General features: G+C 45.2%; 6 non-coding genes across 6 annotated transcripts; all 6 read right to left on the bottom strand.

The window, feature by feature from the left end:
- Positions 1-10,407: 10,407 nt before the first annotated feature.
- Positions 10,408-10,481, bottom strand: trnai-aau (transfer RNA isoleucine (anticodon AAU)). Its single transcript has one exon. It is a non-coding gene; the product is annotated as a tRNA-Ile (tRNA).
- An 841-nt stretch (positions 10,482-11,322) lies between these two features.
- Positions 11,323-11,404, bottom strand: trnas-aga (transfer RNA serine (anticodon AGA)). Its single transcript has one exon. It is a non-coding gene; the product is annotated as a tRNA-Ser (tRNA).
- Positions 11,405-13,883: 2,479 nt separating this feature from the next.
- On the bottom strand, positions 13,884-13,956 carry trnar-ccu (transfer RNA arginine (anticodon CCU)). Its single transcript has one exon. It is a non-coding gene; the product is annotated as a tRNA-Arg (tRNA).
- A 10,940-nt stretch (positions 13,957-24,896) lies between these two features.
- On the bottom strand, positions 24,897-25,038 carry LOC148631342 (U4 spliceosomal RNA). Its single transcript, XR_015934817.1, has one exon. It is a non-coding gene; the product is annotated as a U4 spliceosomal RNA (small nuclear RNA).
- Positions 25,039-26,208: 1,170 nt separating this feature from the next.
- On the bottom strand, positions 26,209-26,350 carry LOC148631341 (U4 spliceosomal RNA). Its single transcript, XR_015934809.1, has one exon. It is a non-coding gene; the product is annotated as a U4 spliceosomal RNA (small nuclear RNA).
- A 227-nt stretch (positions 26,351-26,577) lies between these two features.
- On the bottom strand, positions 26,578-26,694 carry LOC148631340 (U5 spliceosomal RNA). Its single transcript, XR_015934794.1, has one exon. It is a non-coding gene; the product is annotated as a U5 spliceosomal RNA (small nuclear RNA).
- Between the last annotated feature and the right edge of the window lie 517 nt (positions 26,695-27,211).

The raw sequence follows: 27,211 nt of genomic DNA, 5'->3' as shown, positions 1-27,211 counted from the left end.
TGAGGAGAAGGCGTGATCACTAATTGTTGACTTTTTATTTGGTGTTAGAAACACTCTTACTGTGCATGACGTGCAACAAATGTAGCCACAGAAATTGCATCACGCTTTCATGTATGCTATTGCAGACCCCAACGTTGCCTAGATAGAAAACCGAAATAGCCGTGGGTTTGCTTGCTGGTCTGAAGGATCTCTCTTCGAATCTCTATCATTTGTCAATGGAAGTAAAAGGCGTTGCAATCTCATACGTTCAGAATCAAACCCGCAGCTGTTGTTCGACTTTATTTCTTGACTAATTACAACTGAGTGTCGCATGAGCAGTTACGTAAACTTGTCTGGTATATTTGAACACAAATGCCGTTCTTCAATTAAAACTAACAGTACATTGTCAGGGACATTCAGTTCTATACAAACAAGAGACAGACAAGAGAATATTTCTACCTTTCATGTGGACTACGTGTTGACTTACTGATCGGAATAATTGAAAAGTTCGGGTCCATAGCGGATGCAGTGCGTGCTAATTAAAACAGCAACGCTAAGCTCTCAGCACCGTACTGAGCCCAGGTGTTTTTCTAAAGCTGTCAGGTGCAGTTCATTTACATGAAGGAAATCTCTTACTGGGTACAATTACAATGCAGTAAGTAGCACAGACTACTTAGGGAGCAGCCCGATGCGTTTAAAAATGACCCGAGCCAGGTAGGAGTCGAACCTACAATCTCCTGAGTCGTAATCAAACGCGTTATTCATTGCGCCACTGGCCTTGGTGTGACGCTGCTGGACTGTAACCCAGTGAGCTCAGCCCTGCAACTAGTAAAATATTACCCCCGGTCCATTCTTTTCCAAAAGTGAGAAACACCTGTTTTCTACATGTTGTCTGTTTTAAAACCATATCTCTTTAAACCAAACCAAGAGTTTGTCTTTTGCACTGATATTCTGATTCATTTCGATTTCAAAGAAAAAAAACATTACCTTCCAAAGCATCATAAAATTGTCCCTTCTTCCAGACTCTACTTCTCTCTTGTAGCAGTACAGCAGACCTTTCCAGGTGAGCAGATCATAGAGTCCGAAATGAGCTTCCTCCATCAAGCAAAGTACCTGAACATGACTCTATCTTCATAAAAGCGCCCCTGTAATAAAGAAATTAAATCCGAAATCAAGAGGGCAGTTGCCTACTGAAATACAAGAAGTCATCAATTTTAACCTAGCAACACATTAAAGGCTACATCTATACAAGTACGATTCTAAAAATGCTCACCAGATTACGTTTTAAGAAGGACCTGCGCCTCAGGTTCCGCCGAGATCTTAACTCGGATGGCAGGATTCAGAGTCCGGAGTGCGGACTGATGGCGCACGGAGGGTCCATGTACTGTGGATCTCTCAGTGATCTTCCGCGTATTCAAACCGCCAGCGTGTGATTCCCCTGTCCCCGTGACCTCATTGCTCTGCTCTCTCCTCTGTGCAGCCGAGCCCGACTCACGGTAAAGTGAAAAAAAATATGCCCTCAACGTGAGATTTAGTCTGGAGCGAGGATAGATGTTACCTTTTTATCATTGAACAGGATGTATGTGATGTGGCGACTAGGTTCAATTTTGTATCCTCTTTAAAAGATTAAGGACTGGGGTGAGCGTGATTTACCACCCTTTCAGCTAAGAACCCGACGTGCGCACCGTTTAAGCTGCATAAACTCGGTCGTTTAACTCTTCTCCATTAGTAGGGTTAAGGTTAAAGAAAAAAACATTGCTGACTTTTTTTTTGCCAGCCGCTAGCGCTGATTAGCAAGGTTTGTATTTCATGTTTTGCAAGTTGCATCCATTTTAAGAAAAACAAGTCCCGTTAAAGACAGGAAATGAATACTTGCATTTAATTAAGTCTAGCCGTAGGCGGTTGTCCATAATGACCAGTACTGTTCGAGAAGACAGAACAAAGAAGGCATCGCTGGGATTCAGACCCAGGATCTCCTGTTTACTAGACAGGCGCTTTAACCAACTAAGCCACGGCGCCCCGGGAGTGTTGCCCTTTTGCAGCCACTTGGACACACCTTTAGAAAAACATTTTGTTAACAGGCATTCTGCCTCAGCCTAAACACCTATAGCTTGCAAAGCGCATGCTATTAGACAGGCACCTCTGCAAGACCTTAAGAGTCTCTTAAACTAGTGATAGTAAGGTGTTCCCAATGGGCGATGTTCGGCTTTCAAATCATCTCTCTGTGGAAGCGCCGAGATGCAGCTGTTTAAGGCTTAGAAGCAGCTGACTGTTTCACTACCTAGCTGATCACTGTCAGTCAGGGAGCTTAGAGGTGAAAAGCCTGTCTGAGAGACAATTCGCCGTCGATCAGTTCAATATGTTCCGTACCAGCTCGGCGCACCCGAGATCATCTTGGTAGCCATGTAGCTCATATGAGTGAGAGCGTGTGTGTGTACCACCGTGGTTGGATGCCGGCCCTTCTCAGGTCACAGTAAACCTTCTGCTCAAAAAAAGTGAGGTAAAACCTCACTCTGCACAGTAAAACCTCAAAAAAAAAGTGAGGTTTTATTTAATCTCTGACCAAGGGAAACGTTTCATTTTTTCAAAGAAATGTTTGTTAAAAAGTAAAGTCATAGTTCGATGGGATTCAATCATAGACCGTGTGATATGGAAGTCAGGAACCTAACCCACAGCACCACCAGCACAGTCATATGCTGAGTGCTGAAAAAGCACTACAGAAACATTATCGACAGACAATGTACAGCGTGTACTATTCTTGTGTTGCGGTACATGAATATAATTATATCGTTATTAATTTCTAATTTATAACTTTATTAACTTTATAAATTTATTAACGTTATTAATTAATTTCACGACGCACAGACAGGGCGCGGGGAGCCGCCGCCTGCAAACACAGCTCCAGGCAGGACTCCACTCCACAGGAGCCGCAGAGCAGAGGAGATGGGGGCAGCTTAGCTCCTGTGCAGAGACCTGAGCTGCTGTTGCTGCAGACACTGTCTTTTCTGCACTCGGGGTAGGAGTGAATGTTGAGTTGCCCTTAGAAATGAAGCAGAGCACTTCAACGGCACGGGTGTGTGTGTGTGCGCCCTGGTGATTCTGGGAGACAGATCGAACCTGGGCTAAAAGAGAGGGGGCTTAGCTGTCTTCCATTTGCTAGTTTAAAGTTGTACAACCCATTTGTATCTGCTAGGCGGCGCAGTCGCCGTGCACAAAGAACGCTTTGAAAAGCGTCAAAGGCAAGTCATTCTGAGTTGGTCGTTTGTGTTTTCCGTTCAGACGCGAAATGCTGAAATGATCTCTCGGCTCCTCGGTTGTCATTTCTGCTCCGTAAAGGAATCACAGCACCCGTCGGCTTCCAGCACGGTGGGTCGGGACACGATGCCGGGGGTCGGAGAGAGCGATGTCTTCCTCGTTAGTATAGGACCTGTCACCTGTCCCCACCTGTCACGCGGGAGACCGGGGTACATCAGGACGCGCATTGAAGTGAAAGCAGGATGCGCTGCGACATGCACTGTGCAGATCCCGCCACACTAAGAGGTGAGTGGGTCTGTTCGATCACAGCGCTAGGCGAATCCCCAATCCCCTTTTGTGCGTGGCGACAAAAGAAGTCTGTTTCCGCCCGGCTTTGAACCGGGGACCTTTCGCGTGTGAGGCGAACGTGATAACCACTACATTACGGAAACGGTGGTAAGATGTGCCCAGCGGCCCAGCGCTGAGCTTCGCCATTGCGATTCAGCTGCTTCCAGTGCCTTTATTGGAGTGTGCTGATGGACCGTGCTCTCTATCCAGAGACCAGCACGCCTGTCATGGACGGAGCAGGAAAGGCGCCGCCACATTCTACAGCCCTCTCCACGCAATCGACGAAATCGGGCTACTGAAGTGGAGAAAATCGCCTCTCCAGAAAGTGCAAATATCATCTTGGAGAGTATAAATCCTATTGCCGAAGGTCAGCCCTGTCTACCAGAGTGACCCTCCCACCTCCTGCAGCGATGGTCAGCTTGTCTCACACGCGAGAAGTTTTGGCTGGAAACAAGCGCCCCCTCTTCTCGCACGGTTTGCACGTTCGAGAAGGATCTTCTTCACATTCGCCCATGCAGTTCCCAGTCTTGTGGACGAGGACAAAAAGAGCACACAAGGGCTCATCCAGGAGTTGAACCCAGGACCTCCCACACCCTAAGCGAGAATCATACCCCTAAACCAATGAGCCACAGCAGCACTTTCCATTTTATTCTGTCAGCGAGCTTGAGGACGGGGGAGAGGCGTCATTCGCTCGTCCAGTCAGACCTTCATCAATAAGTCAAGAAAGCCGCAATTACACGACTGCCTTGCAGACGAAGGGCAGTGAACTGCACTCGGTAAGAGGGGAACAAGCGGCACTAGGCGACACCGAGGCATGAGCCCCAGCGAGGGGGGTTAGCTTGCATGGTACAGCGCTCGCTTTGCATGCGAGAGATAACGGGATCATTTACCACGTCCTCCAGGTGTGTGCTTAGAGCTTGATGTGCCGAAAGGTGTCCTTTAGCCTGTGGTCACGCCTTGCATGGAGAGCGTCATGCAGCTGTCAATCATTTTGCAGCCACGCCCCCTCTTCATCTTCTCTCTGCCTTGAGCGTCTCCGCCACTCTCTCTTGACATTTCATGTCAGCATGTCAGAAGTCCGAGTGACGTTTTTAATGGCTGAGTGAGGGCACGATGCTGAAGCAGAGAGGCCACTTCAGCCAGAGAGACTTGTGCTAGGTGAGATCTGAAAAACGGACTCGCAACAGAAACAGACCAAAAAAGTATCGGTGAGATCAAAAGGCAAATGCAACATCCAGCAGAGGGCGTCTAAAGATTAGGGAACGGGCGACTGAAATCCATATGAGGCAAACTTTCCAGCTGTGTACTGCAGCTGGCCTCGTTGGCGTAGTTGGTAGCGCGTCAGTCTCATCGTCTGAAGGTCCTGAGTTTGATCCTCACACGGGGCAGGGCTGCTTCCTCTCTTGCTCTTTTCAAACACTTGCGGCAACTGTTCGCTCATAACCACGTCTGGAATGCGTGACCTTTACACGGGGGAGAAGCAACGCCGCATCCCTTTTCTAAAGAACATTCACATTCAGAAATAAGTCAAGAAATTTGCCATTACTTTAGCTCGCGCTGCTGTCAGCCTGCCCATGTTGCCAAAGAAAGATTCACTCGGCGTCAACATGACAGAACAGCGATCACTTGAAAACACTGTTCCACACTCCGTAAGCAAGAACTTCAGTGTTTGCAGTCACCCGATATGCCGATAGTCAAAGGAGCACAAAACATGAAGCATCAAAAGACAAGATGAGTTGATGGAAAGAGCCTTGAATTGATGAGCACAAAAGTTCAGCTCGTACAATAGGCAACGAAGGTCCCGGCGTCATCATCGCACTTGAAAGGACTGCCTTGCAGACTAAGGGCAGTGGGAGGTTGCTGTTTTCAGATGGAGGCATTGGGATGGTGGGCCGAGATCTATTCTTCTTAAGGAATTCTTCATCCTGAAAGATCGGTCCACAGGTCATCCAAAGAACTTACAAATTTTTTGGACTCAGGGAGTCACGTGCTTCCGGAAGGGAGTGAAGTGATCAAACACATGACATGCCCCCTTGATCTCACATGCACAATTCTGCTGCAACATGCACAGCTACCATCCACACCAGGCAGTGGGGCTTCAGCAGAATTTGCTACGCCACCTGCAATTACATATCCAGCTGCACACATATACATGGCCCCTCTGTCCTTTTCAGGATCTCAAAAAAAAGCATAGCGTGGTTTTCCTGTAACCTGATTGACCGCATCTCCCTCAGAATGTGCCCCGTTGCATTCATTGCTGAAGCAGGACGGAGGCTAACGGACATGCCAGAACAGTTAGGCTCAGCGATCTCTCCAAAATATTGTGGTTGTAGTGGAAGAAATATGGTTTAAATTGTACCTTGGTATTTCAAACTCTCTCTAGAATGTTATCCTTTTCTATTTTATTTTGACAGGAACTGGCTAATGACACTAGATGAAAAGAGAAGAAAGAAATCACAACGTTTCGGCCGTGGAGCCTTCTTCAGGTGTGAGGGCTCCACGGCTGAAATGTTGTGTTTTCTTTCTTCTCTTTTAAGCATGGAATAGACCTATTACTTGTTCCTTTGCAGCCTACGCATGCTGACACAGCTCCCCACCTGAACTGCTAATGATGCCTGGTAGTTTGTGGTACTTGGGTATTGTCTTATGTTTGCTCAAACTGCATATGTGTGATTGCATATTTTTGGGTATTTTCATATGTCAATATTTAATTCACTGACATTCCTGTATGCTTGGAAGAAAGGTAGATTGGATTTGGCACAGGACGCCTGCCCATATTAGTTGATCATTGTTGGGCTGGAAAAACAATGATAAAAAGTGTATGAAAAAAGCTCTCTCCAATATTTCCCTTCTCTTCGCCATGGTTACACTGCCTGTTCTTTCCGTCTTTTGTCCTTCTACAAAGATTCCAGGGCTCTTTTTCCACCATAATATCAGAAGCCAAAAAATAACCATCTAATGTGTAAACAGCATTTGTAATGTTGGTAGCTGGAAGAGGTTAAGTATGTTTGCAAGACCTAGTTGATTACACCACAGACTTACTTTGTTGTTGTCAGTTTTTTTTTCTCTTTTAAAGGCTGTAGGTGGGGTGTGATGGACTGTACCACTATCATAGAAGATTTTTTCAGGACACATCCCAGTTCCATAGTAGAATTTATCAATAGTAGAATTCCATAGGACATTATTTACCAACATATTACCCAGTGTGAGACTCTGCCAGTAAACCTCAGAGCATTGAGTTCTCCACTGATAAAGATGGCTGTCTGAAGTCATGAAATCCACTGCTGGAATGCTTGAGAGACTGTAATTGAATCTTGGCTGGAATTAGGCTTTCTATTAGTGTTGATTTTTGGGAATTATGTGGTAAAAAGGGAAAACTCCTTTACTTTAGTCACTTTGAATGTTCAAATGTACAGAACCTGCAAAACTAAGCAATGAAAAAAATCCATCACCACTCTCATGATAGCATAACTCATAGTCTCTGCTGTTGTGTAACAATACACACTTTCAATTTTCTTATCGCCTGTCTCCAGAGAGAATGTTGTTAGTGCTGATGACCTTGAATTAGACCTTGTTGACTCTGTAAAACAATCTTCCTCTGCTTAGATTTTCACTCAGATTGATTTTGTTCTCAGATTATTCCTGGCAGGACTGAGTTTCTAAGACATGAAAAGTGAAAGAAAAAGTACAGAAGATCAGCCCTTGAATATACAACATTGTGCAGTGAGATTGTTAAATGTATTAGCTGCTATCCCGTGCTAGAGCCTGTCGTGGTAAGCAGTGGATGACAGGATCTAGCATAGATACTAATGAAACACTGTTAATGAAAGATAAAACACTTGAGTCTTATTTTAGTTTTCCATTTCCCTTTCATTTGTGATGTACTGTACAACAGGCCACAGAACATGCACAAAAACAGATATGCACACATTCACACCAGGCAATGACAGTCTGCCCAGTCAGAATCTGAGCTGAGGTATCAGAATTCTGAATTCCCTGAATTCTGTCATGGATCATCCACAATAAGGGCAATGTTTGAACACGAGGATCCCCAGGAGAGAGCCTAGTAACATAAATCTTGGAGCAAAAGCAGATGATTATCTTCATAGTTTGTGTGGTTGAGCCAAAGTTGAGCATGAGGATATGTGAGTCACCATTCTTAGAAATGGATCCAACTTCAGACAGGCGTCAAAAGTAAGAGTATACAGTGCTGGGGCAATGACACTTCAATGATCAGAAGGATAACAAGAGTTTTAATGCATTGAAATTGATTTTCTGGTGATGCACACTGTCATGGAACTATTAATTTTTAAGGATCACTTACTGACGTCAGACAGCTGCCAATTCTCCAGACTGGAAGGATGAACAGTTTATCCCCCTAGGTACCATATTTCCATATTTCGAAGCATTGGAATAATACATGTCATACAGCAACATAAAAACAGGAAGACAAGTATCACAGCCCCTATAATCGGTGTTAGTAACTTAAAAGAAAAACATTCCCCCTGGCCCAAACAGTGATTCTAACCAGGAGAGAAAAGCCAGTGTATCTTTTATGCCTCTCTCTTTATTCACCTTGTCTTTTAGTTCTTTCAAATGCTGAATAGCGAGCGTAAGATTTCCGTAATCATAGTCATTAGCTGGAATATATGTACAACAGGAGTCTCCTACTAAAGCATAGACTCCTCCAGATGCTGCATTTTGAAGGTCCAGCACGAACCTGTTCTGAAGTGCCATTAATCTAACTCCCCTTAATTCTTGTTTAATAGCGTCTAAGCCTTCTAACGTGATATTAATAAAAGAGTACATTTCATAAAAAGTCGCATGGGTGAGGCTGTAGAATGAGGCATTAAAGCACATATATAACAAGATGCATTAAATTTCTTTAACTTTACAGTATGATTTATAAATTTATACCACAAATTACTCATATCCCCCTCATTATCAGTTTCATTCAGCCAGTTTGTATACAAAGAGGCTTCGTGTTTAGATTCTTCCTCTTTTGGGGTGGTGACAGGCTTCTACATAAAAAGGAAAAAGGCTGTGCACATCAGTCCCAAGCAGGTTATCCCCATCTGTCCTTGTGGAGACATCACTCCTGTGCTTTGCTCAGTTCGTTTGTGACCTTTTTACAGTGGGAAGCATGAATCCAGGGCACCATTTCTGTGACCTTCACAGCAGTGGCAGTGGTCAGCAGCACCTGGTACAGCCCCCTCCACCTGAGTGAACACCATTTCTTTTTCCTGAAGTCTTTCACCAGAATCCAGTCTCCTTATTCACTCATTAGTTCTTACAGCACAGGTAAATCCCTGTGGGCTGGAGCCCAGCATAATCCTAGGCTTTTTTGGTCAACATTGGTCAACAGATTGGTCAACAACTGGGTAATAACTCTTAGAAAAATCTACACATTGTTCCCCTGCCTCAGCTGTGACGTTTTGCAGAACAATTCTAGCTGAAGTTGTAAAATTTCTCTTTGTTCCGTTCCTGCAAAACATCTTATTATGAACAAATAAACCACAATAATCATTTGCATCTAGGGGAATCACTCCCAAGGGTAACCCCCCTTAAAACTATATTGTTCTACCCATCAGGTTCTGCCACTAGATAAGAGAACCTTTCCCATGAAATCATTTTTTGACCTTCATGATCCCTTCAGGGCGTACAATTAGCACAGAAGCAGCAGCTTTAGTCCACATGTTTTTCAAACAGGATATTAACGATATGATCATAACGAATAATACCAGACCCACAAATATGTATTGAACCAGAGACCCTCTCCATGTTCCTAGCACAGACTGTAGCCATGCACCAATACCCCAATCATCTGGATTGCAGGATTTACGAAGAAAATTATTTTCGCAGTAATTAATTTATTATATTTACTATATTTATTATACACGTGTAAATTAATTACTGCGAAAATAATTTACTTCGTACACTGTGCAGAGTGCCGTTTACTCCTAGTTGCGGCACACACGATACATACAGTAAAAAGCCTCAGGCACTGTGTTAGATGTGTTTTCGACGTTATATATGCGTTTATTAATGTCGTCGATTTTACGGTTGCAATTCGACGTTGATTATACGTCGAGGCGACGTATATATACGTATAGCCGTATTTTCGCCGTGAATATACGTATATTCGACGAATCAATGCCCACTGGGTAAACTCTTGAGCAAACTCTGAACCAGCTCTAAGGAAACTAATCCGATTAGACGTTACTTTGACTCATCTTTTTACGCTCAGTGCTGGATTGCTCAAACTCCAGCTAGGGTTAGGGTTAGCATTCCCACGCTACTTAGACACTTTGTTTACGCTCAGTGCTGGATTTTGGGAACTTCAGGACGAGTGGGAATTTTCTCCTATCTGTCAATTCTGTATTGTTTTGGAGACTCTTGGCTGCCTATATTGTACAGTGCAGCGTGAAAGAAACATTTTCCAAAACTGTGTCAGCTCAAAAGATGTAAGAAAACCTCTCCAGCTGCTTTAACTCTCTTCATTTTTGTCAGTTAATGTGACACTCGATGTATAACTGGAGCCTCACATATGCAAATGGTGAGGCTCCAGTTCGACACCACTTTACAGTATCTGACAAAAGCATGGCAGACTGTGCCATGACCGGCAGATAACTTCTGCTTATTTTTACCATATTAAACATTGGAAATCCAACCACTTGCATTTGTGACACTTGATTTTGACTCCACCTAAGACTCTTAAATCTTCAAACACTTTTCTCTTCTCCCGCAACACTCTTGTCTGTCGGCACTATGTGGCAGCGTTGCATGACAACCCATCTCACCACGGAAAGGAACCTAACAGCTTTGGTAAGACAGGAGAAAGGAACCTGGCCCGTACGGGGATCGAACCCATGACCTTGGCGTTATTAGCACCACGCTCTAACCAACTGAGCTAACCAGCCTCGCGACAGTGGTCCTCTCTGTGCTGCAAAAAATCAAACTCAGGGAATTTCTTTTGCCCTCCTTTGAATAGAAAGCCGTGTAATTCAGTGTACGGGCTTTCTCGTGCAGTTTCATGGTTCTTGTAACCCAAATCCTACACTGGCCTGAAGTGTCCCCCCATTTCACAGCATTTTTCAGCTGATTTAAAATGTACCTAAAGGAGAAGCATTATTGAAGACCATCAATTACCAAGAGCTTTTGTCAAAGGTTTTGGTGGTCACTTTTAATGACCACAGAGCACTATGACCTCGGTTTTACATCTCATCCGAAAGACAGCGCCCTTTTACAACACAGCGTCTCCGTCACTATGCTGGGACATTGGGACCCGCACAGACCTCAGGGTGAGCGCCCCCCCGCCGGCACCATTAACACCGCATCCAGCTGGAAGCTTTGTTTTTCCCTGTAGCTCACCCTCATCCGGGTACTGACCTGGCTCACACCTGCTTAGCTTCAGTGGGTTTTCAGTTGCGAGTTGCAAGGGGATGCAAGTGATGGAGCCGCTCGCTGCAAAAGCCACTGCATTGGCCGGGAATCAAACCCAAGCCTCCCGCGTGGCAGGCACGAATTCTACCACTGAACCACCAACGCTCAGTGTCTGGGCCTTCAAAAAAGACGCTTTTTTGGTGCTCTGTGCAAAAAGCGTCGACATATGCTTCCAGCTGCAAAATGCCATTCGCGGACGCTGAAGAATTTATTTCCAAGGCAGCGGGTACAAGCGATTGGGCGTTTTAAAACCACCAGGAAAAGCAAAGAGGCGCGCTTCTTTGCTTGCGCCGGAACACACCGACTGGAGGCGGACAACGTAGTCGGCAGGATTTGAACCTGCGCGGGGAGACCCCAATGGATTTCTAGTCCATCGCCTTAACCACTCGGCCACGACTACAGCAAGCCCCACCGCCGCTGCGTTCTTGCTACAATCTTACCTGGATCGCGAGGCGCCGGCGGAAGCCTATTTCAAAGTCGTTCTCCGTTTCAAAAAAACATTTCCAAAATACAAGCCTTGCAGACAGACACGCCTCAGAGGACTTAAGGGTGGCTTCATGTCTGAATGATAAAGTCTCCCCGTCCGGACATGAAAATGCCACTTTGTTACACACAAAAAAAGAATCAACAACAGAGAAATGCCCACAAGCATTTGAAAAGCCGCACCACGTCGCACTTGAAATAGCTCTTACATTAGTGGTAGACGCAGGAATCGCCTTTTTATTTACGCTCTTACCAACGCGATGGAAAGCAAAACAAAGCAAAGCAGAGCAAAACAAAACGAACAAACGAAAACCCTCATGTCCCGCACTTGCATATAACGCTGTTACGTCCCCAAGCGGTATTGTACGTCATCCTAGCACTGCACGCCGGGGCGTATGGTATATGGGAACGAGCACACGCCACGAATCGTCTCGAATCACTCCCTACAGCTGTAAGGTGCCTTGAAGCGTGCACCCCCAACATTCTTCTTTGCTCATCTGTGAAAGGTAAACTCTTGACCAAACTCTGAACCAGCTCTAAGGAAACTAATCCGATTAGATGTTACTTTGACTCATCATTTAAGGGATCCTTGTTAATTGGAGAAATCAATGATTTCGAATGAATTCTGTATGCGTTAAAAGACAGCTATACACAGAAAACACGCAGGACACTGCTCATGATGTTTCCCGAGCCGAAACACAGTGCGTTTTTCCAAGCCATCTGACCAAGCCTGCCCACTGAAAACTGCAGGAGATCGTGCAAAGACGTTCAAGTTTGTAACTACTGCATGCACAGGAAGCAGAATAAATTCCTCTATTCAAACTGTCAAAGGTTTGCTTTGCGAACGCTGCAGGACATCGCACAATCTCTTTTGAACAGGGACAAACGATTTCTTATGGGGCGCAGTAAGTACAGACGTTTAAAAAGCTCCACTCATGCCAATCATGCAGCATGAAGAAGCGCAACCTAAAGTTTGCATTCCTAGCACTGTTGCAACCTAGCACTGTTGCATTCCCCGCATCAGTAGCTAAGAGAATATAATTTACGACTCTTGTTAATGCAGTTTCAGAAACCAGACTGAAATTTCTCAAGTATATTATTTGAATCCATTTGATGTTGGGCAACAACTATTCTTTCAAGACTTTTAGATTGAAATGGGACCTTTGAGACAGGCCTGTAGTTGTTAAGAACTTGTGGATCCAAATTTGACTTCTTAAGGAGCGGTCTAAGAACCACTACCTTAAATTGATCATGTACGACGCCTGACGCAAGCGATGCATTCATCATACTAATTATAGGTCCTGCCAGTCCTTCGAGGGAATCTTTGACTAGCTGAGTGGGGATGGGATCTAGCAAACAGGTGGTTTACTTTGTCTTACGTCTGTGTTCATGAGTCCACCATAAGAAGAAATCTGAACAGGAGTGGTGATCATGCGAGGTCACCATGGAGGAAACCACTGCTCTCCCCCCAAAAAAACCACCAATGCCCCTCTCAAGTTTGCTAAAGACCACATGGATGTTCCACAGCAACTCCTGGAACAATGTTCTGTGGACAGACGTGACAAAAGTTGAACTTGTTGGTAAATGTGCACAGCGTTATTTTTGGAGATAACAAAACACCGCATACCAACTCAAAAATCTCATCCCACCTGGGAAGCATGGCGGAGGCTGTACGGCTTGCAATCATCGAGGGACCGATGAATTCCGAGATGTATCAGGAAATTCTACAGCAGAATGTCAGGGTGTCTGCCTGTGATCTAAAACTCAAAAGACGCTGGGTCTTGCAACATGACAAAAACAAAGGAGTACATCAACAACAGAGTGGCTGAAACAGAAGAAATTCCGTATGTTGGGATGGCCAAGTAAGAGTCCTGACCCCAATCCCATTGAAGTGCTGTGGCGTGATCGGAAGCAGGCCATTCAGCGCAAGACATCCCAAAAATATACATGAACTGAAACAGTTTTGCATAGAGGAATAGGCCAAAATACCTCCTAACCGCTGCTCAGGTCTGACAAGCCGCTACAGAAAGTGGGGGTTGAGGTTTTTGTCATAAAGGAGGTTCCACTAGCTCCTTAATATAAGGGTTCACGTACTTTTTCCATCAATGACCTTGATTGTTTAAACCATTTGGTCAATAAAGAAACAGCAATGTCAAATGTTGGGTGTGTGTTCTTTGTTAAATCAGACTCTCTTTATTAATTATTATGACTTAGATAAAGATAAGATCACATGTTAGGAGCCATTCATGCAGAAATCCACATCATTCCGAAGGGCTGTTTACAAAAGTTTTTCTCCCAACTGTATGTGAGAGAAAAGCAGAGACGCTCACTGAGTAAGGTGGGGTTGCAGCTTTGCAAATCACAAGGACATTTGTACGCTCAAAAAGGGACAGGAGCACCCCAGATGGGACTCGAACCCACAATCCCTGGCTTAGGAGGCCAGTGCCTTATCCATTAGGCCACTGGGGCACACTGGGTTGGGTCGATCACGCTGATGAAGAGCCAGTTTTTTTTTTCCTTTGATTTTTCAAAGGGATCCCCAAAATTAGGGAAGTTAGGCAGCAGAAGGTTTACTGTGACCTGAGAAGGGCCGGCATCCAATCACGGTGGTACACACACACGCTCTCACTCATCTGAGCTACACGGCTACCAAGATGATCTCAGGTGCGCCGAGCTGGTACGGAACATATTGAACTGATCGACGGCGAATTGTCTCTCAGACAGGCTTTTCACCTCTAAGCTCCCTGACTGACAGTGATCAGCTAGGTAGTGAAACAGTCAGCTGCTTCTAAGCCTTAAACAGCTGCATCTCGGCGCTTCCACGGAGTGATGATTTGAAAGCCGAACATCGCCCATTGGGAACACCTTACTATCACTAGTTTAAGAGACTCTTAAGGTCTTGTAGAGGTGCCTGTCTAATAGCATGCTCTTTGCAAGCTATAGGTGTTTAGGCTGAGGCAGAATGCCTGTTAACAAAATGTTTTTCTAAAGGGGCCTCGCACTCTTTTCCAAGCAATGGTCACCATCCCCACCGAGTGTCACAATGAAGTCATGTCCTAGGACGTCACCTGTTAGTCTCCATTTGTCTGCCACCAACACTTTAGGTTACGGGGTCACAACCGCACCCCGGAGAGCAGAGGAGCCGTTGGCGTTCTGGCAGCGCAGATTGGGCTGAAGGTGGGGCGCTTGAATCTCCCTGTTGGAGGCCGTCTGAAACTGACCCAAGCCTTTCCCTTGAATTACATCACTTGTTTCCTTTGAGCCGTTTCAGAGACTGCTCCAGAGTTTACCTTGCACAGATGCGCAAAGATTAATGATGGGGGTGCACGCTTCCAGGCGCCTTACAACTGTAGGGACTGATTAGAGACAATTCGTAGCGTGTGCTCATTTCTCTCTATTCCCCGTGTTGCAGTGGTAGGATGACATAAATTCCTGCTTCGACACGTAACGGCATTATAATCAAGTGCAGGAGCTGAGGGCTTTAGTTTTGTTTCGTTTTCCATGGCGTTCGTAAGCGCGCAAATCAAAGGCAATTCCTGCGTCTAACACGAATGTAAATGCTTTTGAAAGTGCAGTGTGGTGCTGCTTGTAAAAACCATTTGTGGTTTGTTGATGTTTTTTCTGTCTGCCAAAGTTGCATTTTGACATCCGGACTGGGGGACTTTATCATTTGAACGTGAAGCCAGCCTTAAACCATCTGAGGCGTGTCTGTCTGCCGGCACGAATCTTGTGAAAGGTATTTTTTTTTAACGGAGAGCGACTTTAAAAAGGTTTCCGCAGCCACCTCGCACTCCGTGTTAGATTATAGGAGGAGTGCGGCGGCAGCGAGCTCGCTTTTGTCGTGGCCGAGTGGTTAAGTGCGTTTGGGACTCCCCGCGCAGGTTCGGAACTCGACGACTCCGGCGTCTGCCGCACGTCGCCTTGTGCCTGCGCGGCAAAGGCAAAGTGCCGCTTCTCCTTTCCCGGTACTATAAAAACGCTAAATCGCTTGGACCCGCTGCCATGGAAAGCAGTTCTTCAGATAACCACACATTTTGCGTTCGCACCTCTGGTGCTCTACTTATGCCTTTGAAAACCTAATGAATAAAGCTGAAAGAACCGACACGATATGTAGGTGCTCGTAAAGCACGCAGTAAAGAACTGTTAACAGCAAGGGTTTCAGTGGGTTAACTGAGGAGAAGGCATCATCGCTAATTGTTGACTTTTTATTTGGTGTTAGAAACACTCTTACTGTGCATGACGTGCAACAAATGTAGCCACAGAAATTGCATCACGCTTTCATGTATGCTATTGCAGACACCAACGTTGCCTAGATAGAAAACCGAAATAGCCGTGGGTTTGCTTGCTGGTCTGAAGGATCTCTCTTCGAATCTCTATCATTTGTCAATGGAAGTAAAAGGCGCTGAAATCTCATACGTTCAGAATCAAACCCGCAGCTGTTGTTCGACTTTATTTCTTGACTAATTATAACTGAGTGTCGCATGAGCAGTTACGTAAACTTGTCTGGTATATTTGAACACAAATGCCGTTCTTCAATTAAAACTAACAGTACATTGTCAGGGACATTCAGTTCTATACAAACAAGAGACAGACAAGAGAATATTTCTACCTTTCATGTGGACTACGTGTTGACTTACTGATCGGAATAATTGAAAAGTTCGGGCTCATAGCCGATGCAGTGCGTGCTAATTAGAACAACAGCAACGCTGAGCTCTCAGCACCGTACTGAGCCCAGGTGTTTTTCTAAAGCTGTCAGGTGCAGTTCATTTACATGAAGGAAATCTCTTACTGGGTACGATTACAATGCAGTAAGTAGCACAGACTGCTTAGGGAGTAGCCCGATGCATTTAAAATCGACCCGAACCAGGCAGGAGTCAAACCTGCAATTTCCTGATTCGTAGTCAGAAGCGTTATCCATTGCACCACTGGCCCTGGTGTGACACTGCAGGACTGTAACCCAGTGAGATCAGCACTGCAACTAGTAAAATATTACCTCCGGTCCATTCTTTTCCAAAAGTGAGAAACATCTGTTTTCTACATTTTGTCTGTTTTAAAACCATATCTCTTTAAACCAAACCAAGAGTTTGTCTTTTGCACTGATATTCTGATTCATTTCGATTTCAAAGAAAAAAAAACATTATCTTCCAAAGCATCATAAAATTGTCCCTTCTTCCAGACTGTACTTCTCTCTTGTAGTAGTACAGCAGACCTTTCCAGGTGAGCAGATCACAGAGTCCGAAATGAGCTTCCTCCATCAAGCAAAGTACCTGAACATGACTCTGTCTTCATAAAAGCGCCCCTGTAATAAAGAAATTAAATCCGAACTCAAGAGGGCAGTTGCCTACTGAAGTTCAAGAAGTCATCAATTTTAACCTAGCAACACATTAAAGGCTGCATCTATACAAGAACGATTCTAGAAATGCTCACCAGATTACGTTTTAAGACGGAACTGCGCCTCAGGTTCCGCCGAGATCTTAACTCGGATGGTAGGATTCAGAGTCCGGAGTGTGGACTGATGGCGCACGGAGGGTCCATATACTGTGGATCCCTCAGTGATCTTCCGCGTAGTCAAACCGCCAGCGTGTGACTCCCCTGTCACCTGTCCTCTCTCCTCTGTGCAGCGGAGCCCGATTCACGGCAAAGTGAAAAAAAATATGCCCTCAACGTGAGATTTACTCTGGAGTGAGGATAGATGTTACCTTTTTATCATTGAACAGGATGTATGTGATGTGGCGACTATGTTCAATTTTGTATCCTCTTTAAAAGATTAAGGACTGGGGTGAGCGTGATTTACCACCCTTTCAGCTAAGAACCCAACGTGCGCACCGTTTAAGCTGCATAGACTCGGTCGTTTAACTCTTCTCCATTAGCAGGGTTAAGGTTAAAGAAAAAAAACATTGCTGACTTCTTTTTTTTTGCCAGCTGCTAGCGCTGATTAGCAAGGTTTGTATTTCATGTTTTGCAAGTTGCATCTATTTTAAGAAAAACAAGTCGTGTTAAAGACAGGAAAGGAATACTTGTGTTTAATTAAGTCTAGCGGTTGTCCGCTGGGATTCAGACCCAGGGTCTCCTGTTCACTAGACAGGTGCTTTAACCAACTAAGCCACGGCTCCCCAGGAGTGCTGTCCTTTTGCAGCCACTTGGACACACCACTCAGACACATCTGCATTCGGTGTGTGCTCCGCCTGCTCGCTGAGCAAGTTGCCACCTTTACATACAATAGCAACATCGACACCAAGAGAAAGGATGACAAATGGCTTTCATCTGGAACTTTTCATGTCCAAGGAGCTCAATGTGCTTTCTGTGTACAACAGGGCGACTGAACTCCACACTGGCCACTGAACCACAGCAGTGGCTTGCTGGCTTGACATCTCCCAAGGAAAATGTTGAAATCGCACGTGGAACAGGAAAATGACTCTCAGGTGCCCATTGCTCATTTTCAGACACATTTATGCAATACTTTCACCATGCGTTGAGCAATAGGGATTAAAGATACCAGAGGTAAGGTTTAAAAGTGATTCTGAGGTGCAACACATCAGCGATACAGCTAGGCATCTGAAATGCGGGGTTTGAGAGCCCTTCAGGGAACACCGTACCCTAAAGGTACCAGAAGTCATCTGGAGCGCGCCAACTCAGTTGGGACAGCCCAGTTCTGTTGACGAGGTGGCTGATTGGTTAAGGCGATGGCTTGTTAATCCATTGTGCTCTGCATGTATGGGTTCGAATCCCACTCTCGTCGGTTTCCATGTCTGACATGTGTGCCCGTTCGACGTTGGCCCTCCTGTCGTTTGCTCCAGAACTAGAGCCATACATTTTCTAGCGGTGGCTGAACATGGTACAGTAGGCTAACATCGGTATCGAGCAGTGACAGTAACAGTATTTATGTGCCGCTGCTCCCAAGTGGCTCTGGGTTGAGACCGCGTTTTCACTTACTTGCAACGCAAACGGAGAAAGCGATTTTTGACAGTCTCTTGAGAGACTGCGCTAGGTGTTTAGGGATAGACTTTGTCAGTTCCCCCTGGGATGATGGCCTCTCAAATAGTTTGTGATTCCTCTAGACGTTTATACAGTAGAAGCCTGCTTCGTGGCTTAAATCCAAGCTAAGGAAACGAATTAGAGGTCTGATGCAGAACTGCAAATTCAATGAACGGGAACACTACAGTACATTGCACTGTATGTGTGAGGAAAGCTGCCCCCTTCTGTCCCTTGTCGACCGAACAGAGGACTGTAAAGGATACCGCTAAGAAACTTTAGGATGCTGGTTGGAATACAGCTCCAAAGAAGCCCCTTTGGGTGTTATGTCATCAAAAAGTAAGAACAGCAAATCTCCCTTTGATCAAAAGCGCAACAGAACTGTTTTCCGTGGAGCAGGTTTCAGACCCGTAGACCTGTTTTATTCGTAGGGCAGGGCGCATTCCCAAACACGAATCTCCTGTTTTAGAAATGCTTTGGGCGGCGTGAAGTGAAAATAAGAAATGGGCTCCAGATGCACATGGAAGCAATCAAGTGTTTCATCCGAGCTGTTTCAAAGACTGCTCAAAAGCTTTCCTTTCACAGAGACGCAACGATTAATGATGGGGGTGCACCCTTCAATGCGCCTTCCCAGTGGACATTGATTCGTCGAATATATGTATATTTACGGCGAAAATACGGCTATACGTATATATACGTCGCCTCGACGTATAATCAACGTCGAATTGCAACCGTAAAATCGACGACATGAATAAACGCATATATAACATCGAAAACACATCTAACACAGTGCCTGAGGCTTTTTACTGTATGTATCGTGTGTGCCGCAACTAGGAGTATACGGCACTCTGCACAGTGTACGAAGTAAATTATTTTCGCAGTAATTAATTTATTATATTTACTATATTTATTATATACGTGTAAATTAATTACTGCGAAAATAATTTACTTCGTATATTGTGCAGAGATTCTAGACGAATTGCAGACCACATTTAGACGTCTAAGGTATGCGTTTAATAGATGCAGCCATTCAAAATGCGCGGTAAAAACCCGCGGTACAGTAACCTACCCACAAGCCACCGCGGGGCACCAGAGGGTACCGCAGGGCAAGTGATTGGCTGGCCAAAATGACCGACGGGGCACTCGTGGTGCATTGGTTGGTAGTGCAAAGATTTAATCATTTAATGTCTTTACTGTGCACATTTTAATCCGCTTAGTTTTGAATATTTATATGGATTTTACCACTAAAGGGAAATTTTAGTAGCTGAGCATAAAAAGAAGAGGAGCATAACGCATCTGAAGGTCATAAACGATATTAATTTAGGAACATAAACATTACTGTATGTATGTAAACTGTACTGTGTATGGCTGGTCTTGGTAGTTTAAAGAAAAAATACACACCAGTCTTCCATTTCTCCCTAAACATTTTAAGCATGAAAGTTTTATGAAACGGTACCCAAATATGCGATTGCTGTATAGAATGAATTTTAATTTAAAAAAATTATTTAACACGAACATTAAGCTGTTTACATCTTCCGCCTGAGTACAGTCACCCGTTGCTACCCAACGCAGAATGGTGATTGGCTGACACCATCTGACACCCCTCTGATTGGAGAAAAAAGACGTGCTGGTTTGCTATACATACTGTACCAGGAAGAGGATTTCTTTCTATTCAAAACGTGTATTTTAAAAGTTTAAGAAGTAAAAACCTTACAGCGTACACAGATTTCTAAACTGATCAGGATCGTTATCTTTGTCTTATGCATAATAATGTTCACCGTTCTGTCCAGCAAATTAATAATAAACTTTATTTTATATAGCTTTTTAAACGAATAAGTAATTAGATTGCTCATAAACCTAATCACTTGCTTTTTCTTTTTATTTAGGCTCAGATTTCAACTATAGATCGTATTATTAATAACCATAATAACAACCAACCAACAAAAACAACCATATAAACATAATACCAACCAAAAACATAGATAACAACCACAATACAAAATCAAATAATCAAACCATTTTACTCTCGCAAAGTCCTACAATTATCATAATCCCGCCCCTTATGCAAAACCAAACCTTCCTCCCATCCCAGTTTATCCTGTTTATCATAAACAAAATCCACCTCAATTTTCAACATAAAGCATTACACAAAATCAATACCTCAACACTCCATACTCAACAATGATAATTCACAAACAGCCAGAACATGTAACTACACATTCCCAAACAGACATAATTTCCATAGCCCCGCCCCTTATGCAAAACCAACATCCCTACCCTGTTCTCTCTCTCCCCTGGCGGTTGTAATTGTTTTTATTTTCAAATAAATTTTAGCAAAGTCATGTATTTTAAAAATCTTAAGATTTTTATATTTTATATTTATATTTCCATGATAGGTGTCGCATTTTAAATCATTTTCGTAGTTAGAAATTATGTAACGCCCTGTTAAAAGCAAGGAAGTTTTTATGCCCGTTGAAGTAAAACAAAATGCCTGACAAAGTATGGCTTGGACAGATTCCAAGTGCTTGTACAAATGTGCTAAAGAAATTACAGTTTGAGTATACAGCTTGTCCAAAGTCATCCATTATTAATACTGTAACGCAACGGGGGCTCAGGCGGGCGCCCTTGCCGCATTAGGTCGGCCCCTGCACCGTCCGGGGCTCGAACCCGGGACTTCCGCGTCTCTCTGCAGCGACCTAGCTCCGTGAGCTAAAGAGAGATCTCACCACAGCCCAGTAGCTGTGGTCCTGCTATCACAGGGAAGGGCGGTGACGTCACCCGCTCTGGTACGCCGGCTCTTACACACACTGCTTGTCGGCCGTAGGCGTTACACTCTCCCCCGCTTAAATCGCCGTCCCCGGCGAAGGGCTATCCCACCCCACTTCTGACACCAATGTAACGCAACGGGGGCTCCGGCGGGCGCCCTTGCCGCATCTGGTCGGCCCCATCCCGACTGGAGGCTCGAACCCGGGACTTCCGCGTCTCTCTGCAGCGACCTAGCCCCGTGAGCTAAAGAGAGATCTCTCCAAAGCCCAGTAGCTGTGGTCCTGCTATCACAGGGAAGGGCGGTGACGTCACCCGCTCTGGTACGCCGGCTCTTACACACACTGCTTGTCGGCCGTAAGCGTTACACTCTCCCCCGCTTAAATCGCCGTCCCCGGCGAAGGGCTATCCCACCCCGCTTCTGACACCAATGTAACGCAACGGGGGCTCAGGCAGGCGCCCTTGCCGCATCTGGTCGGCCCCATCCCGACTGGAGGCTCGAACCCGGGACTTCCGCGTCTCTCTGCAGCGACCTAGCCCCGTGAGCTAAAGAGAGATCTCTCCACAGCCCAGTAGCTGTGGTCCTGCTATCACAGGGAAGGGCGGTGACGTCACCCGCTCTGGTACGCCGAATGTAACGCAACGGGGGCTCAGGCGGGCGCCCTTGCCGCATTAGGTCGGCCCCTGTACCGTCCGGGGCTCGAACCCGGGACTTCCGCGTCTCTCTGCAGCGACCTAGCTCCGTGAGCTAAAGAGAGATCTCTCCACAGCCCAGTAGCTGTGGTCCTGCTATCACAGGGAAGGGCGGTGACGTCACCCGCTCTGGTACGCCGGCTCTTACACACACTGCTTGTCGGCCGTAGGCGTTACAATACTATTAGTAATATCTTCAGTAAAGGCTTTGATGCATAAATATTTCTGATAAAGGTAGGTTGTGTACTTTTGTCCAACTGAGCAATCTTGCTTTCAGAAAATATACCAACATTTTAATGACTGATGATTAACATGCTGTAATACACAGTTCAAAATTAAAGGCGGTTTAACAAGGCGACGCCGGATAGTTAGTCACGTGACACACGTGAACCGCGTGATACCCCGGTCGAGGTATGCCGCGAAATACCTCACCCATTTTGAATGGCTGCATCTGTATCGTGTGTGCCGCAACTAGGAGTATACGGCACTCTGCACAGTGTACGAAGTAAATTATTTTCGCAGTAATTAATTTATTATATTTACTATGTTTATTATACACGTGTAAATTAATTACTGCGAAAATAATTTACTTCGTACACTGTGCAGAGATTCTAGACGAATTGCAGACCACATTTAGACGTCTAAGGTATGCGTTTAATAGACGAATATTATACGTCTTTTGCCCACTGTGCTGCCCTCTTGATTTCGGATTTAATTTCTTTTTACAGGTGCGCTTTTATGAAGACAGAGTCATGTTCAGGTACTTTGCTTGATGGAGGAAGCTCATTTCGGACTCTGTGATCTGCTCACCTGGAAAGGTCTGCTGTACTACTACAAGAGAGAAGTAGAGTCTGGAAGAAGGGACAATTTTATGATGCTTTGGAAGATAATGTTTTTTTTTTCTTTGAAATCGAAATGAATCAGAATATCAGTGCAAAAGACAAACTCTTGGTTTGGTTTAAAGAGATATGGTTTTAAAACAGACAAAATGTAGAAAACAGGTGTTTCTCACTTTTGGAAAAGAATGGACCGGGGTAATATTTTACTAGTTGCAGTGCTGATCTCACTGGGTTACAGTCCTGCAGTGGCACGCCAGGGCCAGTGGTGCAATGGATAATGTATCTGACTATGGATTAGGAGTTTGGAGGTTCGACTCCTGCCTGGCGCTGGTTGTTTTTAAACACATCAGCCTACTCCCTAAGTAGCCTGTGCTACTTACTGCATTGTAATCGTAACCAAGTAAGAGATTTCCTTCATGTAAATGAACTGCACCTGACAGCTTTAGAAAAACACCTGGGCTCAGTACGGTGCTGAGAGCTCAAGTTGTGTATAATGTAATAATTTAAGTAGAATAGATTCTAATAATATAATGATCCAGTGTGTTGCACTACTTCACTGCTTCACTGCTCTATGCCGTCTGGAAATAAATCCTCAGACTACTTACTGCCCTGGGAATGTACCAATAAATTACAGGAGCACATCTATATATCACTGCGTTGAAGCAGGAGACACAATCACTGCAAACACATCCTAAATACAGTGTTCCAGCACCTTTGACCTCATCCAGAATGTATCATTTCTTGAAAGGAATTGCTGTCCGAATGCACATCTGAATCCCAAACAGAATCTCTAGTAAAATACGATCATTTGTGAAACAGGTAAATGTCTCAGGGGCCCATTCCTCATTCTCAAGACACATGTATGCAGTACGTACACCATGCGTTGAGCAATAGGGATTAAAGACACCACAGGTAAGGTTAGAAGACATTCTGACTATATTCTAAAATATTGGACTCATATTCTTATGATGGCAGACATGAGTCTGTGTTTAAAACCGGGGTTAATGGACATTATATGACTGTCAATTCTGTTTTGTTTTGGAGACTCTTGGCTGCCTATGTGGTACAGTGCAGCGTGAAGAAAACATTTTCCAAAACTGTGTCAGCTCAAAAGTTGTAAGAAAACCTTTCCAGCTGCTTTAACTCTCTTCATTTTTGTCATTTAATTGTCTGTCGGCACTATGTGGCAGCGTTGCATGACAACCCATCTCACCACGGAAAGGAACCTAACAGCTTTTGTAAGAGAGGAGAAAACAACCTGGCCTGTATGGAGATCGAACCCACGACCTTGGCGGTATTAGCACCACGCTCTAACCAACTGAGCTAACCAGCCTCACGACAGCAATCCTCTCTGTGCTGCAAAAAATCGAACTCAGGGAATTTCTTTTGCCCTCCTTTGAATAGAAAGCCGTGTAATTCAGTGTACGGGCTTTCTCGTGCAGTTTCATGGTTCTTGTAACCCAAATCCTACACTGGCGTGAAGTGACCCCCCATTTCACAGCATTTTTCAGCTGATTTAAAATGTACCTAAAGGAGAAGCATTATTGAAGACCATCAATTACCAAGAGCTTTTGTCAAAGGTTTTGGTGGTCATTTTTAATGACCACAGAGCGCTGTGACCTCGGTTTTACATCTCATCCAAGAGACAGCGCCCTTTTACAACACAGCGTCTCCGTCACTATGCTGGGGCATTGGGACCCGCACAGACCTCAGGTTGAGCGCCCCCCCACCGGCACCATTAACACCACTTCCAGCTGGAAACTTTGTTTTTCCCTGTAGCTCACCCTCATCCGGGTACTGACCTGGCTAACAAATGCTTTGCTTCAGTGGGTTTTCAGTTGCGAGTTGCAAGGGGATGCAAGTGATGGAGCCGCTCGCTGCAAAAGCCACTGCTTTGGCTGGGAATCGAACCAGAGCCTCCCACGTGGGAAGTGAGAATTCTACCACTGAACCACCAATGCTCAGTACCCAGGCCTTCAAAAAAGACGCTTTTTTGGTGCTCTGTTAAAAAAGCGTCGACATTACCTCTTTCAAAAGGCTTCACTTTCCTAGTCACATTCCAAGGCTCATTGAACCCGGGCTGTTTCCTCCAGCGGTATAGTATTGCAGTTAGACAGCACGATGCCTGCAAGACTATGTCACGCTCTGACGAGACTGTCAAAAATTGCTTTCACCGATTGTATTGCAAACCGGCGGAAGCGGGGTATTGGGAAAAGTTTTCAACTAGCAATAATCGCGCCTTGGCTAAACCTCACAGGCTACGATACTGCCAATGCACAAGTCTGACGGTTGCCAGGCAACCGCGGGGATCCTATGGAAATCGTTATCAATCGTCTCATGGCATGTCGTTGCTGTAACGCTTCATATTTGTCGTCTTCTTCTTCTAGCTTGAGGTTTTGAAGAATTTCATGACAGACAAGGGCTCCGTCGGGAACAAAGGGCGTTGTGAGAAAACCGTTGCTTATTTTCAGCAGCAGAAATACAACCCTTTAAATACAAGATGACAGAACAATGACGAAGGGCATGCCGGGAGGAACTCATGCACTACAGAGGAAAGGGGGCGGGCACGTACAGTTCACATTCAAGCCACAAGTACTCTTCTCGGATGTTGCACAAACAAATCCTAACGTCCTGAAAGCATTGCAGCATGTTTGTGTCCCACTTCCCGTGGCTGCAGGACGACTGACACGAACGGACAAACACAATCTGTGGCGTTTAGTGTGACATAGTCTTGCAGGCATCGTGCTGTCTCACTGCAATACTATACCGCTGGAGGAAACAGCCCGGGTTCGATGAGCCTTGGAATGTGACTAGGAAAGTGAAGCCTTTTGAAAGAGGTAAAGCACTGCACAACGGAACTGAGGGAGAATCTTACAATGATTTCGAATGAATTCTGTATGCGTTAAAAGACAGCTATACACAGAAAACATGCAGGACACTGCTCATGATGTTTCCCGAGCCGAAACACAGTGCGTTTTTCCAAGCCATCTGACAAAGCCCGCCCACTGAAAACTGCAGCAGATCGTGTAAAGACGTTCAACTTTGTAACTACTGCACGCACAGGAAGCAGAATAAATTCATCTTTTCAAACTGTCAAAGGTTTGCTTTGCGAACGCTGCAGGGCATCGCACAATCTCTTTTGAACGGGGACAAACGATTTCTTATGGGGCGCAGTAAGTACAGACGTTTAAAAAGCTCCACTCATGCCGACGATGCAGCATGAAGAAGCGCAACCTAACGTTTGACAGACAAAAGCCGGGCGCCGCTACGAGCAATATGAAATCAAACTGACAGCACACGGCGTTTCGCGCTGACTCAAAAGTGATCTCGACAGACGCTGTTCTCTGCATAACGCTGAAAGAGCTAAAGAGCGTTTCTGTTGAGACGTAACAAGCTTGTTTCTTTCTACCATGATGTTACCATGACAAAATCTGTCTTTAAACACCTTGCTCAGTCTCTGACGAGACTGTCAAAAATTGCTTTCGCCGATTGTATTGCAAACCGGCGGAAGCGGGGTATTGGGAAAAGTTTTCAACTAGCAATAATCGCGCCTCGGCTAAACCTCACAGGCTACGATACTGCCACTGCGCAAAGCTGACGGTTGCCAGGCAACCGCGGGGATCCTATGGAAATCGTTATCAATCGTCTCATGGCATGTCGTTGCTGTAACGCTTCATATTTCACAGCATATTCCCGCCCCCCAAAGAAAAGAGCGCCAATCAGAGAGGCGGAGACCGAGGACTCGCAGAGCAGACGGCCACAGTCGCCGTAATAAGAGCGATTGTGAGCGGTTTTAGTTTCTCTCTTTGACCAGCCCAGCTGCGCCCCACGCGAAGGCAGGGAAGCACAAAAATTGTATGGAACTCATTCATGTTCCTCTCCATGGAAATCTTTAGTAAAAGGCAAAAGATTTGTACGAGATGAAGAGAAACCAGAGTGCGTGGCTGGACAGCTGCAGGAGCCCAGGCCGCCTTCAAGGCCTCTGCCCTGCCGGTCGTGGTTGGCAATGCACCTGGCCTTACAAACGAGCCAGTGGGGCCCGTTCAGCTCTGGGCTCATCGCCTGCGGCTCTCGGCTTACCTGGCAGGGGAGATACCTTGATCAGCCTGTAGTTAGAGTAGTTGGATTGTTTTCTTGTTTTGTGGAAGCAGTGTTTGTTTTGCAGTTTGAGATGGCAACCTTTGGATCCCGCAAGAATGCTGTACGTTTTGAGCTTTTGGATGACCTCTTCATGGATCGTATGCAGTTCAGCAGAAAAGTGTTACAGAAGGAACGTGGCTTTGAACCTCGGCACTTGGATTTCATCTTCGCTCTCCCAGGTCAGAAAGCATTTGAGGTTGTTTTTGCTACCTATTCTCTGTTTGAACAATGTGTGGATGTGTTTGAGGCAAAAAGAGGGAAAGTTCCTGCCCTTGAGAAGATCAACTTGCAGCCTCTGACACAGAGAGAGAGGAAAA

This window comes from Lepisosteus platostomus, unplaced genomic scaffold (assembly GCF_059453375.1).
Source record: "Lepisosteus platostomus isolate fLepPlt1 unplaced genomic scaffold, fLepPlt1.hap1 Scaffold_78_H1, whole genome shotgun sequence".
Lineage (NCBI taxonomy): Eukaryota > Metazoa > Chordata > Actinopteri > Semionotiformes > Lepisosteidae > Lepisosteus > Lepisosteus platostomus.
Note: the sequence above shows the minus strand (reverse complement) of the source record. Positions and strands in the feature narration are given on the sequence as shown.